This window comes from Bos indicus, chromosome 18, assembly GCF_029378745.1.
Source record: "Bos indicus isolate NIAB-ARS_2022 breed Sahiwal x Tharparkar chromosome 18, NIAB-ARS_B.indTharparkar_mat_pri_1.0, whole genome shotgun sequence".
NCBI classification, from domain to species: Eukaryota; Metazoa; Chordata; class Mammalia; order Artiodactyla; family Bovidae; genus Bos; species Bos indicus.
This window is the reverse complement of record NC_091777.1, coordinates 26,977,438-26,997,721: the sequence shown is the minus strand read 5'-3', so window position 1 is coordinate 26,997,721 and position 20,284 is coordinate 26,977,438.

The following is a 20,284-nucleotide window of genomic DNA, read 5'->3' as shown; positions in this document are numbered from 1 at the left end:
AACATTTGAGTGTAGTCATGCTGGCCTAGAAGTTTCCCTTCCAGTCTGGATCTTGTCTGCTCCTTTCCCCCATCACCTCTTCTCCCCCACCCCATTTTCCTATGGAGCTCAGTCTCTCCTGCTCTCCTAAGTATGGTAGTGGGGTGGACCAAACCCTCCCTTGTCCACTTCCTCAGCTCCACGTGTCCACCAAGCCTGGCCTCGGAGGCCTGTCAGTCACATTAGGACATAGCTAGGTTGTGCCCCACGCGAGGTGAGGAGAGATACTCTCCGCCTTCATATTTTGAACACTTTGGCTACTCAGGCCAACCCCAGGCACCGAATCAGGCTTTCTCTGCCTGGAACACTCAGCATTTTCCCTGGCTCTTCCTGCCCAGAACCTCTGAATGGAGAAGTAGGGGTGAGAGGGACCCATGTGCTCAGGGCAGGGAGATACCAGAAGCAGAGGCTGGCTGGAGCCACATAGACTTCTGCTCAGCCCCAGCCTGGGTGACTTGCCCCTCTTCACATCCCCTCTGGGCTCCCCCAGGGCCAGGCCCACGTGGCCATCTTCTCTCAGCCTGCTACACAGCACCAGGCCCTGCCAGCACGCATATGGACAAGGTTGGGAGGATGGACATCAGCAGGGCTGTACTGCCGCCTCATGTTGCATTTCAATCACGGGTGGGGGTCTGCAAGGGGGAAATGAGCTGGAATCTGGCCTAATAACCTCAGGAGCGCCTTCCCCTGCCCTCCCTGCCTGGGCATTTTACTGTTTCTTTTTTACTTGTGCACATTCAGACCGGAAAGGATGGTTAATAAAAAGGGACTTGTGCTGCTGAGCTGCGTGATCTGTGTCTGACACCGGGGACAGTCCAGGCCACTGGCAGAAGGAAGACGGACTTGGGTGGGCGGTAGGGGCTGGGATGTGGCAAGCCCCTTTTGGCTTCACTATCTATGACCCTTGAGTTGAGAATGGGCCCACTGCACTCCCTTTACCGAGCAAGAAACCTCAAATGGTTCTAGACACCTCTGCCTTCTTCCACATCCCATCAGCCTTTCCCCGCTGACTTGGGACTCTGCCTTGGCTCACCCCCTCCTGTGCAGGCACACATGGGCCTCTGTGTTGTATGTCCCCCCACCAACCTCAAGTTTTGGGGTGAGCTTCAAACTCCTGAGCATCCCCGCTTTGTCCTTTCAGAGGCTGGTGTTGAGAGCAGGCCCCGTTGTCCCAGTTGAGGAGCCAGACACCGTGCTCAAGTGCTGGGGAGAAGATACTTGGCAAAACACACCAGCTCTGCTCTCCCTTTGCTTAGCAAGTCATCACAAATATAAACACACAAGTTGTGATACATGCCAAGAAGGGAAAATACAGAATGTTACATTTGGGGGTCTGGTGCTTCTCTGGAGAGTCAAGGAAGGTTTCCTAAGGGAAGTGACATATGAGCTGGCCTCTGAAGGATGTGTAGGAATGAACTAAGTGAAGAGGTGGGGAGACCTTTGCAGGCCATGGGAAATGCATTTGCAAAGATGGGAGGAACATGGTGGTTTGAGGAATTGGAAAGTGGGTATTGTTGGTGGAGCATGGCCAGGGTGTGGGGGAGTCACAGAGGAGAGCAGAGAATTCTGGGATGGCTTCAGTCATCAATGGCTGCCCCTTAAAAGTCTAACCAGCTCACCTTCCACACACTCTACCTCTCACACTCTCTATCCATGCTCAGCTATTTTGCAAAGATCCTTCCCTCCAGGTGGAGATGAGGACTCTCTCCAAGGAGGAAACATGATGCAAGACTAGACAGGTGGGGGACTCCCCTGTGGTCCAGTGTCTAAGACTCCAAGCTTCCACTGCAGGAGGCATGGGTTCAGTCCCTGGTCAGGGAACTAAGATTTCACATGCTATGCAGCCAAATAAAAAGACGACACAGGTGGGACAGCTTTGGGCCACGCTCCACACTTGCTTAGTGGGCCAAGAGCTTGAGGGTGGTTTCACTTTCTCTGAGTAAACAGAGGGAAGAAAAGCTTACATCTAGGCTATAGGCAAATAAATAGCCAAATTCATCCATTCATCCATTGTAGCCAAGACTTGTAAGTACTTAATCAGTGTCTGTCTTCCTTCCCCATTAGACTGTAAATTCCATGGGGGTAGGCACATCTCCCTTACCTGTCAGTTATCTGAGCCAGTGCCTGGAACACACTTAGCAAGTGTTCAATAGTTGCGTGAATGAATGAACATCAGCTAACACTTGCTGATTTCCTACTTTGTGCTAGCACTTGAATCATTCACATTTGAATCATTCACATCATACTTCTATGCAGAAGTAAAAGCTAAGAGATGTTACATGGTTTACCCAAGGACACACAGGAAGTAATACTGGAGCCAGACAGCCCTCTTGCCGTCCATGAATGAACAAGTGAGCAAAGGGTTCTTGGCCTGGTGACTTCTGACCCCAGAACGCAAGCTTAGGAACTTCCAACCCTCATGCTAGCACCAACATCAGATCCTGGAACCGCTGGCTTACCCTCCAGCCAAACCACATCAAGTGGTGGGATGTCAGCTGGCCAGTGGCTCTGGGCAAGTCACTTTCCATCTCTGAGCTTCTGTTTCCATATCTCTAATGTGGGACTGATCATCACTGACCTTATTTACCTCCCAGGATAAAGGAGAGCCAGTGCCAAGAAAGTACATGAAAAAATGAAAAGTGCTTTATGACCAGAAATCCACATTTACAGAAGAAATGTGAAAACTCAGTTTCTCCTCAGGAGGCCACATGCCAAGTTGCCCCTAACACTTCCTGGGAGTCAGGATATTTCTCAAACTTTAATGTACTTAAAAATGTTTTATCTCCTTAGGATACAGATTCTGATGCAGTGGATCTGGTGTGGGGCTTCAGTCTGCATTGTAAATGCTCCCAGTTTTGCCCATGCTGGCCCTTGGACCGCACTTTGAGTATCAGGGGACTGGTAGACAAAGCAAAGGCTTTGGCTTCAGACAGAGCTCGCTTAGACCTGAGCAATACCGCTTTACACTGGGAACTCAGGAAATCAGTTCACTTCTAGGAACCCCACTTTCCTCAACTATGAAGTAGGAGTTATGGTGCCCATCTTGTAGATGAAAATATTAAAAATCCAAGGACACATGGTATAATATATGTGAAGTGCCTGGTAGAGAGCAGGGATCATGTTGGTCATTTACTCATACTGGAAAGAGCAGGGCAGGGGGGCGCATGGCGTGTAACTACAGTTCCACCCTTTCGTCAGTAGAGGGCACCTTTGTATAATTTCAGCCTGTAAAAGAGAGGCGCCTATGGCTTCAGAGGACGCTCCAGTCCCTTGAGTCCCTCAGGTTCCTAGTGATCTGCAGCCTAGCATTTCTGAATGATGTCCCTCTACTGGGGCAGGGCCACTTCTAGATCATGGCCTAGTGGGGGAATCAGACCAGTCAAATAATCTAATTATGTAGGTACATGTGCTAGATGTAGATTCAATATTACAAATCCAGATTTGGTAATTCACTGCTGTGACATGATGAAAAATTTTTCAGTTGATATGGAGGAAGGCCAGAGATAATGCAGCCAGGAAGAAGGAAGAAGGCAGACACCCTGTCCTCCAAATACTTTATGTTTCCTGAGAGGTGGGGTGAGAGGGGAGAGGAATAGGCACATGATTCATCTATTTGGATATTCTTCCATTAAAAATGAAATTGAAAAAAAGAAAAGATTTAATTGATGTGTTTCCTAGAGTCCAGCATTTAAGAAGTTTGGAAGTGGTCAGTCCATCCTAACAAGTAAAAAGCTGAACAAACCAAAGAGTCAATTCTTCTAAAATGTGTAAGATACATCAGACTATAAGGCACACCCCTGCCCCTCAAATTGAAGAGAGACACAAATACAGAGCAGAAACCCACAAGCAGAAACCTCTGTGGGAGTCAGTGCCAGAGTAAGGGAACCTAAACTGTAATTGATGAATTTCTGGAGGTTCAATGCAGACAAATCAGAGGGAGAAAAACACCAAGGAGCCCAGTCCTTTTGGGAGAAGGAGGCATACTTTGAGACTTTTTACCTGAAGTTCTACCAAGTTCTCATAGTAAACATCAGAAAGAAATCCATCATGCTTCTAGCAGATAAGAGTAAAAAGAACCATTCTGAAATTGCTAGAGCATTCTGTTCTTGTTAACAAAGATATGCCCTGGGGAGACACTTAAAATTTAACCAGAGCCTAACCTACTGGGATTTTATCAGAGCCTATGGGGGAGCCTGGTGGGCTGCTGTCTATGGGGTCGCACAGAGTCGGACACGACTGAAGCGACTTAGCAGCAGTAGCAGCAGCAACAGACCTAAGGGAAGGGAAACACACAATTTCATCCCACTCTAGCCACTGTGTCCCACCTAAGGGGGACTGGACAGAGAGCTGAGAAACATAAGGCGTTCGCAGTCCAGAAGCACACAGGCTAAGAGTATGTGATCCAACCATAGGACTACAGACACTTCCCCTCCCCTTATACCATGCAACCTCATTACTAAAGGCCTACTTACAGCAATTCCTTTTACCTAGTACATTATGTCTATCAAAAAAAAATTATAAGAGGGCTTTGCTGGTGGTCCAGTGATTAAGACTCTGCCTGCTAATGCAAGGGACATAGGTTTGATCCCTGATCCAGGAGGATTCCCACATACCATGAAGCAACTAAGCCCGAGTGCTACAACTACTGAGCCCATATGCTGCAACCACTGAAGCCTGTGTACTCTGGAGCCCACGCTGCACGAGAGAAGCCATGACAACTAGGGAGTAGCCTCCGCTTGCCCCAACTAAAGAAAGCCCTCACACAACAGTGAAGACCCAGTACAACCACAAATTCTTTTTAAAATACAGCATATACTAAAAGGCAAAAAATACAGTTTGGAGAGACAGAGTATCAGAGCTAGACTCAGATATGGCAGGGGTGTTAGAATTATCAGAGCAGGAATTTTAAACAACTACGATTAAAATACTAAGGGCCCTCACGGATAAAGCAGACAACCTGCAGGAAGAGAGAGATGGGCAATGTAAGCAGAGAGATGGAAATTCTAAGAAAGAACCAAAAAGAAATGCTAGAGATTACAGAAGAAAAAAAACACTTTAAGAGAAATGCAGAATGCTTTTGATAGGCCTATACTATATAGGGGGGTTCCCAGTGGCTGAGTGGTAAAGAATTCACTGCAATGCAGAAGACTTGGGTTTGATCCCTGGGTTGGGAAGATCCCCTGGAGAAGGAAATGGCAACCCACTCCAGTATTCTTGCCTGGGAAATCCTGTGGACGCAGGAGCCTGGTGGGGTACAGTCCATGGTGTTGCAAGACTTGGACACAACTTAGCAACAGAAACAAACACACAGTATAGATTAGATACAATTCAGGAAAGAATCTCTGAGCTTTGGGATATCTCAATAGAAACCTCCAAAACTGAAAAGAAAAAAAAACTTAAAAAAATAAAATCCAAGAACTGTAGAAAGCCAAAAGTAGTAATGTATGCAGAATAGGAATATCAGAACAAGAAGAGAGAAAGGAACAGAAAAATATTTGAAGTAATAATGACAGAAATTCCCCCAAATTAATTTTAGGCACCTAATCAATCCTCTAAGGAGAAGTGGATGACAGAAGATGAGATGGTTGGGTGGCATCACCACTCGGTGGACATGAATTTGAGCAAGCTCCGGGAGTTGGTGATGGACAGGGAAGCCTGGTGTTACTGCAGTCCATGGGGTCACAAAGAGTCAGACACGACTGACTGACTGAACTGAACTGAATTAACTAATGACTCATTCAGGAAGTTCAGAGAACACCAAGCAGGATAAATGACAAAAAGTTTGACACCAAGTCATATCATTTTCAAAAATACAAAAAAAAAAAAAAGAAAAAAATTCTGAAAGAAGCCAGAGGGAGAAAACACTGTACTTACAGAAAAGCAAAAGTTAAGAATTACAGGACTTCCCCAGTGGTACAGTGGATAGGAATCTGCCTGCCAATGCAGGGGACACGGATTCAATCTCTGGTCTGGGAAGATTCCACATGCTGTGGAACAACTAAGCCCCGGCACCAAAACTACTGAGCCCGAGCTCCAGAGACCTCAAGCCACAACTATAGAGCATATGTGCCCCAACTACTGAAGACCACGTGTCTAAAGCCTGTGCTCTGAAACCACAGAAGCCACCACAATGAGAAGCCTGTGCACCACAACGAGGAGCAGCCCCTGTTCATCACAGCTAGAGAAAGCCCATGTGCAGCAACGAAGACCCAGTGCAACCAAAAATAAATACATATTTTAAAATAACAAAAAATTAAAAACCTGCCTTCCTCCTCTATCCCCCCCCCTCACAAAAAAAAAAAAAAGAAGAATTACAGAGAATTCCCAGGACTTCCCTGCAGTCTAGTGGTTAGGACTGCACTTTCACTGCCCGGCCCTGGCTTCAATTCTTGGATGGGAGACCAAGATCCTGCAAGCCAACAGGTATGGCAAAAAAAAAAAAAGATTTACAGTTGACCCTTGAACAATATGGGAGTTAAAGGTTCTGACCCTCAACATACTTGAAAATTTCTATATAATTTATAGTTGGCCCTCTATACCCACAGTTCTCATCTACCAACTGCAGATCATGCAGTGTAGTAGTATTTACTACTGAAAAAAATCCACTATATATACACCTTCACAGTTCAAAGCCATGTTGTTCAATAGTGTACTACACATCTGACTTCTCTGAAACAATGCAAACATAAAGAGAGTTGAGTGAAATATTTTAAATGTTAAGAGAAACCTAGAATTCTATATTCTGTAAAATGGTCCTTCAAAAGTGAAGAAATACTTTCTCAGACAAAAATTGAGGGACTCTGTTGCCAGTAGACTTGCCTTCAAAGAACTGTTAAAAGGAGTTATTTAGAGAGAAGGGAATTTTTTGGGGTGGGGGTAGGGGACATGCTATTTGGCTTGGCTTGTGGGATCCCCAGGGGTAGAACCCAGGCCCCCTGCAGTGGAAGTTCAGAGTCCTCACCACTGGACCATCAGGGGATTCCCAAGAGAAGGGCAATTAAATAAAGCAGATATCACAACTATAAAGCCAGAAGAGTACTTTGAAAAATGGACAAAAAGAAAACTAGCACCTAAAAATTAAAAATATGATTGCCAAATTTAAAAATAAATCAAAAGAAGAGTTAAAGATAGTTAAGAGAATCTCCTGAAAAGACAAAGAGATGGAGAGAATTCCCTGGCTGCCCAGTTGTTGGGGGCCGGCGTGAGGCACTCCGCCCATGGCAAAGGTCATGAGGAAGGAGGCTTGACATACGCAAATCGAGCCTCAGGAGTCCCCCTGGAAATCCTCGAGCATCTACCCCCATAACCAGAGCCTGCCTACTTTACTCTTTTGTGCTCTCCCCTACACCTCTGACTTTACGGGGGGCTGTCCCCCACCACCTCTTTCGGAGAAGGAGTTAACTTAGAGCTCCAGTTAATAATAATTCCTGGGCGTGATAGGAGTGTTTCAACCTACAAACTCCTCTGAAGGTTCTCTAGCCTGCCTGACAGGCTTGTCCGGCCACATGTGATTGCTCACAGCCTCCCAACCGTGAAAGGCACAAGATGCTTTAAACCTTCTAAAAACAGGCTCCTTAGAAAAGTTAGAAAACCATTAGTATAAGTATAGTGGGCTGATTAGAAATTGTATTGGTGAAGGGTTTTTCATTCGTTGACCCAATGTTTGTTGCTAAGACTCCACATCCCCTGCCCTTACACACATTAATGAATATATAGAAGAAATAAGTATTAACCTTTTATATAAATCACATTAGACCTTAGGCTAAGTAAATTCTTTCCTTAACTAAAACCCACTACACCCTTACCCTATAGGAATGTAACTTTATTTGGGTGGCGTCTGTTTTAAGAATAATCACCCTTGGAGAAAAAAGTGTTCTGGTTGACTGACCACTGTCACAAGGAGAGGGTCATAAATTGTCAGCAGGCCCCCTGGCCAGAAGATGATGTAACACCCCTAAGACCTCTGTATACATTTGTATGAAGCACCTGACTTTAATAAAAGTCAGGACTGCTGTCCCCACGTGACTTTTGTATAACATCTCAGTGTATAAAAACAGACTCTGGAAAATAAAGAATTGGAATCAGTTCCTCGAAAGACTGGTCTCCCCATGTCTCTCTCTCTCTCACTCTGGCTGAGTCTCCATCTGGAGTGCAGAACACGCCATGCTTACTAATTATGCCTGGGCTTCTAAGATCCGACCGGGGAGGCCTCAGTGTCTCCTGTCCTTCGGGAGAACAGAAGGACGCCTGAGGCCTACGTAAGTGATGCAAACTTCTTGTCTTGAAGTTTTATTGGTCTCCCGCGTAAACCAAGCTACTCAGCCTCTTTTCTCCACTGAATTTTCCTACTGAGCTATCCTCATTCTATTACTCTTTACATCTCTAATTAATGTCTAATTGAAGCTATTGTATCCTGATCCTCGCTGAAGCCGTCTCCCCTTCGAATACCCTGGATCAGCCGGGGCTGGACCCCGGCACCCAGTGGTTAAGGCTCAGCAGCTTCATTGACAAAGAGATGGAAAAAAAGAGATAAGAAAATTAAGTTTCAACTCAGCTACAACATCTGACTAACAGGAATTCCAGAAATAGAGAACAGAGAAAATGGGCAGGGACAGGAAGTAGTGGAGCAGAGAAAAAGAGATATTATCAAAGAAATAACTCAAGAAAATTTTGCAAACAAAGACATGAATCTCAATATTTGAACCAGTGAATTGAATTTTAACAGCTGCACACTAGAAATAGAGAGAAAACCATAAAGATTTTCTGAGATGGTGGAGGGGGGGTGTAGGGATGTCATACTTCTTGGCATCACTGCAGGCTAGAAGATAACACATCAATGTTTTCATAATTTTTTATATTTTTGAAAAATTAATTAATTTTTTGACTGCACCACACAGCATGTGGGATGTACTACATCCCGCCCCCTCCAAGTGGAAGTGCAAAGTTTTAACCACTGAACAGTCAGGGGATTTCCAATGCCTTCATTTTTTTTTTTTTTTTTTTTGCCTTCACAATTTTTGAGTGAAAACTTTCAACCTAGATTTCATGTGCAACCAAACTTTCAATCAAGTATGAGGCTGAAATAAAAATATTCCCAGATAAATAAAGGGTAAATAAATGTACATCCTGTTTTACCTTTCTCAGAAAGTCACTGGAGAATATGTTTCAGCAAAATAAAGCTGTAAAGCAAGGAAGTGGAAAGCAGAGCATCTAGGAAACCAAGAATCAGTCTCAGAAGAACAACCAAGAGGTTTTCAAAAGACAGCTGGGGAACTGACCAGAATGTGGCCAGTTCAGTTGGAGCAAGAATATGGAGCACTAGCAAAGGAAAGTCTCCAGGGAGACATAAACCTAAGAGGTTATCTGACTTGTCTAAGCGTTTGGAATAATTACTGACAGATCTGTTGGAGCATTTGGGTAAGTATGCATGTGACAAAGCAAATGGGAAAATATGGCCATTATTAATCACAGGAAAAACAAGCAAGATTTACACAAAAGGTAATCAAAGTAAACTGCTAAGCACAGCAGTGAATGATATTTGCATACTCAATAATGTCCATACTGATTATTTAACCTTATGGGCTGTATTGTGACATAACTTCATTTTAAAAGGGGAGGAAAGGACTTCAAGGTGCAGGAGTAAGAAAGCTAAATCTTTTATCAATAATTACTGCTTTTAGTTTTTAAATCACGAAATAACAATATAAGCACATTATCTTAAAAGTGAAAGTGAAGTCGCTCAGTCATGTCCAACTCTTTGCGACCCCATGGACTGTAGCCCACCAGGCTCCTCCGTCCATGGGATTCTCCAGGCAAGAATACTGGAGTGGGTTGCCATTTAAATACTGAGATAAATGCCAAAAGAAACAGCTTAAAAGAGATAAATGTAGGCAACACAGCGAGCTGGAGGTGGGCAAAGTTAGGACAAAGGACTGCTGGCATTTCATATGAGCTTTTTATTACCACTGGATTTTCTTTTAAAAAAAAAAATGTGGCTGTGCCTGGTCTTAGTTGCGGCATGCAGGATCTCTGATCTTAGCTGTGGTGTGTGGGATCTTTAGTTGTGGCCTGTGGGATTTAGTTTCCTAACCAGGAAGCCAATCCAGGTCCCCTGCATTGGAAGAGTGGAGTCCCAGTCACTGGACCACCAGGGAAGTCCCAGGACTGGCTTTTATAAAACAAGATGCATGACTAGTTGTTTTGTTGTTGTTGTTGTTGTTTTTGGCCACACCACGCGGATGCAGTACTCTTTCCCGACCAGGAATGGAAACTGTGCTCCCTGCAGTAGAAGCAGAGAGTCTTACCTACTGGACCACCAGGGAAGTCCTGTTTTGTTTTGATGCTTTAAACTTAAAATCATTTTTATACTTACAATAGCCAAGGTATAGAAGCAACCTAAGTGCTCAGTGATAGACGAATGGATAAGATGTGGTGTACATATATGTGTTAGTCGCTCAGTTGTATCCATGGAATGTAAACCGCCAGGCTCCTCTGTGCAGGGGATTCTCCAGGCAAGAACACTGTAGTGAGTTGCCATTCCCTTCTCCAGGGGATCTTCCTAACCCAAGGATCAAACCCAGGTCTCCTGCATTGCAGGTGGACTCTTTACCATCTAAGCCAGTAGGGAAGCTGGTGTGTATATATATACATATATATATATACATATATACATACATGTATATGTATATATATATATATATAATTTTTAGAGTGACTGATTATACACAGTGAACTATTTTTCAGTCATAAAAAAAGAATGAAATCTTGCCATTTGGGACAATATAGATGGACCCAGAGGATATTATAGTAAATGAGATATAAGTCAGACAAAGACAATTATTTCAATTATTTGTGAAATCTTAAAAAACAAACACCACCACCACAACAGAATGTACACAGAGTCATAGATACAAAGAACTAACAGGCGGATGCCAGAGGAGTAGGGTGGGGAGATGAGAAAAACAGATGAGGGAGATTAAGAGGTACAAACTTCCGGTTACAAAATAAATGAATCATGAGTATGGAATGTACAGCGTGGGGGACACAGCCAGTAATTATATAATATCTTGTATGGTGAAAGATGGTAACTAGATTTATCATAGTGATCATTTTGAAATGTATGTGTGCTTAGTTGCTCAGTCGTGTCTGACTCTGCAACCCCATGGACTGTAATCCGCCAGATTCCTTTGTCCATGGGAGTTCTTCAGGCAAGAATACTGGAGTGGGTTGACATTCTCTTCTCCAGGGGATATTCCCAATCCAAGGATCGAACCCAGCTCTGCCACACTGCAGGTGAATTCTTTATGATCTTTGCCACCAGGGAAGCTCATGAATACTGGAGTGGGTAGCTTGTCCCTTCTCCAGGAGATCTTCCTGACCCAAGAATCGAACTGTGGTCTCCTGTACTGCAGGCAAATTCTTTAACAGCTGAGCTACCAGGGAAGCCCTTTGAAATGTAGAGAAATATCAAATCACAGTATTGTATACTAGGAAGTAATAAAATGTAGGTCAATTATACTTCAAAAAACAAACAAACCAAATCATAGAAAAAGAGATCAGATTTGTAGTTACCAGAGGTGGGGGAGTTTGATGAAATTAGTCCAAAAGGTACAAACTTCTAGTTATAAGATGAATCAGTATTAGGCGTGTAATGTACAGTATAATATATATAATTAATACTACTGCATGTTATCTATGAAAGTTGTTAGAAGAGTAAATCCTAAGACTTTTCATCACAAGAAACTTTTTTTTCTATTTCTTTTATTTTGTATCTATATGAGGTGACAGATGTTCACTAAACTTATTGTGGTAATCATTTCGTTATGCTGTACACCTTAAACTTACAGAGTGCTGTGTATCAATTATATCTCAATAAAACTGGAAGAAAGAATGAATTAAAATAACAGCAGCAGAACTGACTACAGCAGAACTGAAACAGGAGGGAAGGGGTCCAGTCACAACCTTTTCAAGAATGACAGGGACTTCCCTGGTGGTTTGGTGATTAAGAATCCGCCTTGAAATGCAGGGGACTCGGCTTCACTCACTGGTTGGGGAACTGAGATCCGACATGCTGCGGAGCAACTAAGCCCAAGTGCCGCAACCACTGAAGCCTGTGCTTCAACCAAAGAGTCCATGCTCCACAGCAAAAGATCCCATGTGACGAAAAGAAGATCCCATGTGCTGCAACTAAGACCCAATGCAGTCAAGTGAAAAAAAACAAGAATGACATAGCCTGAGGATAGGGCTTCCCAGGTGGCGCCAGTGATAAAGAACCCACCTGCCAATACAGGAGACTTCAGAGATATGGGTTCAATCCCTGGGTAGGGAAAATCCCCTGGAAGAGGGCTGTATTCTTGCCTGGAGAATCCTATGGATAGAGGAGCCTGGCAGGCTACAGTCCTTAGAGTCGAAAAGAGTTGAACACAACTGAAGGACTTCGCAGCAGCAGCAGCCTAAGGACCTGACAGAAGCTGTGTGTGTACTTAGTCACTCAGTCATGTCCGACTATTTGCGACCCCATGGACTGTAGCCTGCCAGTCTCCTCTCTCCATGGTATTTTCCCAAGCAAGAATACTGAAGTGGGTTCCTAACCCAGGGATCAAACCCACGTCTCTTGTGTCTCCTCTTGGCAGGCAGATTCTTTATCACTACGCCGCTTGGGAAGCCCATGACATAAAGTGATTAAAACCAAATAGGCCCAAGATACCAGTCTAAGGGCAGAAAGCAAAGAGGAACTAAAGAGCCTCTTGATGAGGGTGAAAAGAGAAGAGTGAAAAAGCTGCCTTAAAACTCAACATTCAAAAAACTAAGATCATGGCATCTGGTCCTATCACTTCCTGGCAAATAGATGGGGAAAAAGTGGAAACGGTGGCAGATTTTATTTTCTTTAGCTCCAAAATCACTGTGGACAGTGACTGCAGCCATGAAATTAAAAGACGCTTGCTCCTTGGAAGAAAAGCTATGATCAACCTAGACAGTATATTAAAAAAACAGAGATATCACTTTGCCAACAAAGGTCTGTATAGTCAAAGCTATGGTTTTTCCAATAGTCATGTACAGGTGTGAGAGTTGGATCATAACAAAGGTTGAGCACTGAAGAACTGATGCTTTCGAATTGTGGTGCTGAAGAAGACTCTTGAGAGCCCCTTGGACAGCAAGGAGATCAAACCAGTCAATCCTAAAGGAAATCAATCCTGAATATTCATTGGAGGGACTGATGCTGAAGCTGAAGCTCCAATACTTGGCCACCTGTTGCAAACAGCCAACTCACTGGAAAAGACCCCAATGCCAGGAAAGATTGAGGGCAGGAGGAGAAGGGGGCAACAGAGGATGAGATGGCTGGATGGTATCACCTACTCAATGGACATGAGTTTGAGCAAGCTCTGGGAGATGGTAAAGGACAGGGAAGCCTGGCTTGCTTCAGTCCATGAGGTCACAAGGAGTCGGACACAACTGAGTGACTGAACAAGGTCCAAGGTGGCAGATGAGTGGACTTCCACTAGACCTTGAGCTTCTGTACATGACCACTGTAACACATCAGCAAGTAATGACATACCCACAGGCGCCATAACAGTTTCAAAGCTCAAAAAGTGGGTGGTGGCCCAATTACTGGAAATCCCCACCACTCCCCTGGTGACTTAGATGGTAAAGAATCTGCCTATAATGTGGGAGACCTGGGTTCGATCCCTGGATCAGGAAGATCCCCTGGAGAAGGGAATGACAACCCACTCTAGCATTCTTGCCTGAAGAATTCCATGGACAGAGGAGCCTGGCAGGCTACAGTCCATGGGGTCTCAAAGAGTGGGACACGACTGAGTGACTACACTTTCACTTTTCCCAAAATAGCTGTAATACTCCTTCCTCTCATTAGCCTATGAAATCACCCACCCCTATATAAACTGACAACCCCATATCCGGGTGCCACTCTCTCCTTAGATGGCCCACATTCTATCTGCGGAGTGTGTTTCTCTACATAAATCCACTTCTTACCTATCACTTTGTCTCTCACTGGATTCTTCCTGTGACAAGACATCAAAGAACCTGAGCTTCATTAAGTCCTGAGACCAGGTGTACAATCTCAGTTAAAAGACCATTGGTTCAAGTCCCAATCTGGATATCGGTTGGGTTTGCATCCCAGCCTGTGGATTCAAGTCCCAGTCTAAGTTGCACAATTTCAGAAAGCCGAAGTGTTAGTCGCTCAGTTGTGTCCAACTCTTTGTGACCCCATGGACTGTACCCTGCCAGGCTCCTCTGTTTGTGGGATCCTCCAGGCAAGAATACTGAGTGGGTTACCATTCCCTTCTCCAAGGAATCTTCCTGATCCAGGGAATGAACCCAAGTCTCCCGCATTACAGGCAGATTCTCTACCATCTGAGCCACCAGAGAAGCAGTTTCAGAAGTGCTTGTTAAAAGTGATCATAAAACATTTTCTTTAAATAAGAGAAGAAAAAATTGATATCTATTATAGGCACCCCTCCAGTACGCCAGTACTCTTGCCAGGAAAATCCCATGGACGGAGGAGCATGGTAAGCTGCAGTCCATGGGGTCGCTAAGAATCGGATACGACTGAGCGACTGCACTTTCACTTTTCACTGCATTTCATTGGAGAAGGAAATGGCAACCCACTCCAGTGTTCTGCCTGGAGAATCCCAGGGACGGGGGAGCCTGGTGGGCTGCCGTCTATGGGGTCACACAGAGTCGGACACGACTGAAGCGACTTAGCAGCAGCAGCAGCAGAGGCCATGTTGGAATTCTAGCTTTGCTGCTTCTAATGAGGCCTTAGGCAATTAGTTAAACTATCTGGGCCTTGATTTCCTTATCTATGGATTACAATATTTGTTGTGGCAAAGACTGCTTGTCAGCCTCTCCATTCTTAGACAACAGTACAACTTGTGAAATAATAATTTTAAAAAAATACATGTATTGGTCTCTGCCCCATTTCTGGCACAGAGCTCCTGAAACGTTTGTAATTTCCTAAATGATAAGGGCACTTTGGAGCATCTTTTGTTATGATGTTTGGTCTTTGACCCTGATTCCTGCACAGAACTACTAAATCCCTTGGAATTTCCTGGGCAATGATTGGTGTGCTCTTGGATAACTGAAGGATTGGAGCAGGTCACCAGAAAGACCAGGCCATGATTAAAAGATTGGAACTTTCAGCCCCGCCCCCTCAAACTCTGGCAAGAGGAGAAGAGCTGGAGACTGAGTTAATGATCACTCAGGCCTATGTGTGAAGCCTCCACAGAAATCCTAAAAGTCCATGGCTGGCAGAAGTTCTGGGCTGGTGAACACATCCACATGCCAGGAGGGTGGTACATCCTAACTCCATGGGAACAGAAGCTCCTGTACTCAGGACCCTTCTGGACCTCACCCTATGTACCTCTTCATCCTAGCCATTCTTCTGTATCTTAAAATATCCTTTACAGTTTTATGTATTTAATTTTGGCTAAATTTTTGGCTATGCAGGGTCTTCGTTGCTCCTCAGACTTTTCTCTAGCTGTGGAGAGTGGGGGCTGCTCTCTAGCTAAAGTGCATGGGCTTCTCATTGCAACAGCTTCTCTTGTTTCCGAGCACAGGCTATAGGGTGAGCAGGCTTCGATAGTTGCAGCTCCCAGGCTCTAGAACACAGGATCAATAATTCTGGTGCACAGGCTTAGTTGCTCCCGAGACATGTGGGATCTTCCCGGATTAGGGATCGAATTCTTATCTCCTGCATTGGCAGGCAGATTCTTTACCACCAAACCACCAGGGAAGCCCTGTATCTTATAATATCCTTTACAATAAACCAGCAAATGTAACTAAATGTTTCCCTGGGCTCTGTATGTTATTGTAGCAATCAATTAACCTCTGAAGTGGGAGTCATGGGAACCCCAATCCATAACTGGTCACCAGATTCAACTGGGGGAAGCTAGGCCCACCCCGCCAAGAGAGAAGTGACATTTGTGGCCATCTTTATCTACCACATACTCTGGAAAAATATACATAAATACTTAGCTCAAAGGGTTGTTGCAAAAATTATATCTAATTTATAAAAAGTGCTTTGCCTATAATAAGGAATAAATAAATGTTTTATTACTGTTATCCTTTTTAAGAGGTCACATTTGGCATCAGAGGGTACCTTTGTTTTTTGTTTGTTTGTTTGTTTTTTGCCCCATGGTTTACAGGATCTCAGTTTCCTGACTGGGGATTGAACCTGGGCCATAGCAGTGAAAACCCAGAATCCAAACCAATAGGCAACCAGGGAACTCCCACAGAATAATTTAAATAAATTAGGATAGAATTCTTCACTTACAAGAGTTCACCTCAAGTCTCTAAACAGCAAGATCTCCTTGGAAAAGAGGACTTGGGTTATGTTATTTCACTGACATCTTATTAGCTAGAACTCACCCTTCATACTCACTGAGGTGTCTTTTGAAGGGTCATCTTGGAGAAAGAGGCTCTTGCTGGGAATGTGACCAGCTTCATCTCCTGGAGGGACAGTGGTTGGAATAGGGGCCAACTAAGACTAGATGATGTCCCCAGGGCTTGACTCCTGATGACCAAAGCTGAGGATGGAGGAATGAGAGGATGCGTCCACAGGCCACTTGTTTATTCTCAGTGAGATTGATTCTGTGGTCCCTCCCAGCTCTGGAAGATTATCTTGTCCTCAGCCTTTCCCTCCTCAGTTCCTTATCACAGGGGTTGTCAATAGAAGCCCTGTGTGCTTATCATTTAAAAGGAAGGAGGAGGAGAAGGAGAAGAAAGAAAAGAAAGAAAGAGAAAAAAAGAAGAGAGTGAGGGGGGAAAGAAGGAAAGAAAAAAAGGAAGAAGAATTAATAACTAATGAGAACCTACTGTAGAGCACAGGGAACTCTACTTAATGCTCTGTGGTTACCTAAATGGGAAGGAAATCCAAGAAAGAGGGTATATATATTTATATACATGGGCTGATTCATTTTGCTGTACAGCAGAAACTAACACAAGAGCAAAGACAGAAATCTGGATGTTGAGCTTCTCTGAGAAACTACCACGTCTAGTAACACTGTGTTCAATCCTGTCTGGAAACCACCAGCTAGAGCTGGGTAGGCGCCTGCTTTCCAGTTCAGTACAGTAGCAACCCCGAAGCTTCTTGCATGTATGTTTCCTGCCTGGCACTTGGGGATATCTGGGTTTTGGAGCCCTGCAATGATCCTTGAACCAAATCAGCCAATCCCTGCCCGCCCAGGCACTACCCTGTGACCCAGCATCTGTCCTGAGGTTCTGGAATGCCAGTGGCTGAGCAGGAGCCAGCACTGGAGCCAGCTGTCCTACCAGCCTCTGCCCAGAAGCTCAAGCTGACAGAGGGAATGGGACTGGCCAGGAATACTAGCCAGGGCAGTGTAGGGAGTAAATCGAGATGGATGTAGCCTCCTGGCTTCACCATTAACTTTGGCTGTTCTCAGACCCCAACATTCTCCAGGCTTGTCTGGCTGCTTATGGTTAACAGAAGGCCAAGGAGAAGCTGACCGTACCTTCTTCTGAGCCATGCCTGGGGGGCACCATGCATATTAGTATAAAGGAGGCTTCTGGGTGCTGTGATATTACGCTGGACCTCAAGTAACCAGAGTTGACCATAAAGAAGGCCGAGCACTAAGGAATTGATGCTGGTGAACTGAAGTGTTGGAGAAGATTCTTGAGAGTCCTTTGGACTGAAAGGAGATCAAACCAGTCAATCCTAAAGGAAGTCAACCCTGAATACCATTGGAAGGACTGATGCTAAAGCTGAAGCTCCAATACTTTGGCCACCTGATGTGAAGAGCTGACTCATTAGAAAAGACCCTGATGCTGGGAAAGATTGAAGGCAAGAGGAGAAGAGGGCAACAGAGGATGAGATGGTTAGATGGTATCACCGACTCAATGGACGTAAGTCTGAGCAAACTTCAGGAGACAGTGAAAGACAAGGGGAAGCCTGGCAACTGCAGCCCACGGGGTTGCAGAGTCAGACACAACTGAGCAATGAACAACAACAAGTAACCACAACCAGTGACCCATCTTTCTGCTTAACTGAATTCCTGATTAACCTGTATATCCCTAACCTATATATCCTTGATGTTTAAGATTAACAATTCCAAAATGTGTTAGGAATGCTTTCCTCTTTAGCAAAGAATACCTCATAAATACAATACAACTGAATCTTTCTTTGGGGAAAAAAGGTCTGGCAGAGAGCTTCTTTACTTCCTTCTTCCTTCCTCCACAAGCTGTTTTTAAGCATCTATGATGTGTCACCCCCTGTCGAGGCTTGAGGACAGAGAGGTGCAGATAGCTGGCTGGAGTAGGTATTAACTAGAGAATATTCCTGAGAAATTGCCTTCATAGACTAAATTCTGAATCCTGGTCTGTTTCCTGTGGATTTGCTTTTTGTTTGTTTGTTTGTTTTACAATTTTGAGTAGGAAGCTCAGGGGAAAAAAATCAACCTAATTGTGAGCTCTGGGTGGTGGTGGTGTTTGGTCGCTAAGTCATGTCCCACTCTTTGTGACCCCATGGACTGTAGCCCACCAGGCTCCTCTGTCCATGGGATTTCCCAGGCAAGAATACTGGAGTGGATTGCCATTTCCTTCTCGAAAGAATCTTCCCAACCAAGGGATCAAATCCACGTCTCCTGCATTGGCAGGCAGATTCTTCACCACTGAGCCACCAGGGAAGCCGAAACTCTGGCTAGCTGAGTTCAGATCAATCAAGTTTGAACTGAGCAGGGCTGGGACACTAGGAGAACCTAGATCCTTGGAATAGAGCAGAGGGGACTGGAATTGGATGGGTCTGAGTCTGAGTCTTGATCCTACATTGCCCTTTATTGAGCATTTACTATGCACTTAGCATTGTATTCAACACATCCCAGGCATTATCTCATTTGATAGGTGAACTTTAAAAGCACTGCCTAAGAAATACCTGGAGAGGCACTGTACCTTTCTGAGTCTGAATTTCTACATCTGCAAAGTGGAAACAAAAATAGCATCTGGGACTTCCCCGGCTGTCCAGTGCTTAAGACTCCTTTCTTCCACTGCAGGGAGCATGGGTTCAGTCCCTGATCTGGGAGCTAGCATCCTCTCTGCCAAGTGGCCCAGCCCCCCCCCCCCCAAAAAAAAAAACAGTAAGAAACAAACCAAAAAAAATAGCATCTGACAGGTTTGTTGGGTAGATTGATTGAGCTCAGTGTTGGAAAGTCTTCCGAACTGGGTCTGGGCCAAGGTGAGTGCACAGCAGGTGTGGTAGCTAGGACCTGAGCGTGTGCACAGTTGCTCACTCGTGCCCAACTCTTTGCTACCCAATGGACTGTAGCCCACCAGGCTCCTCTGTCCATGGGATTCTTCAGACAGAATACTGGAGTGGGTTGCCATTTCCTACTCCAGGGGATCTTCCTGACTCAGGGATCAAACCCACATCTCCTGAGTCTCCTGCACTGGCAGGTGGATTCTTTACCACCCACCACCTGGGAAGCCTGGCAGGGCATTCCAAATGTGTCCTGCCAAGGTGCTCTGCTGGGCAGTCAGATTGGGGTTTTAATTTTTTCTTTCTTTTTAAAAATCTTGTCCCTCTTTTTATTTTTTTTTTTTTTTTTTGTCATTTTAAGGGAACTTTCTGCCCCAGTTCGACTGGGCATGAAAAATGATAGAAGACTTCCAAGGCCCAGACCAATGCTAAATGAGTGCTCCTTCTTTTCACTGGTTGCCTGCCCTCAGCAGGGTACAGACAGTAAGAGAAGAGTCACTGTTAGTCTAAACAGACCCCTCTCTGGGTCTCAGGTTCTCTTCCTCTACAGTGGGAGGGCTGAAGCACATGACTGCTGAGGTCCTTCTGACTTCTGTGGGTCCAGCTGGAATTTGCCACTAACTGTGCTGCAGACACCTCCCAAACCCTAACCCATCACATATGGCTGACGGGGCTGAAGCCAGGCCAGGAATTAGCCACAAGAACTGGAGCAGCCTGAGCCTTCAGTGAGAACCCCAGAAAAAAAAGAGAAGCCAGTAATTTTCCACCCCAACACAGGGCTTCTGTAGGAGGAGGGGAAAGGTAGGGAGGTCCACTTTCAAGCAGCTGGGCTGCTTCTTGGCCACAGGATCTGCCACATCATTTGTGGAGTCCTTGCTCAAAAGTTATTAAGAATTCAAGACAGTGACAGCAGAGCCGTCAACCAAGAGTGGGGACCTTCTAAATATCAGACCATGCGACTGCACAGGTAACACGCCCATGAAGCTGGCCTGCCTGGAAACCCTGGGACATGGTGCCGGA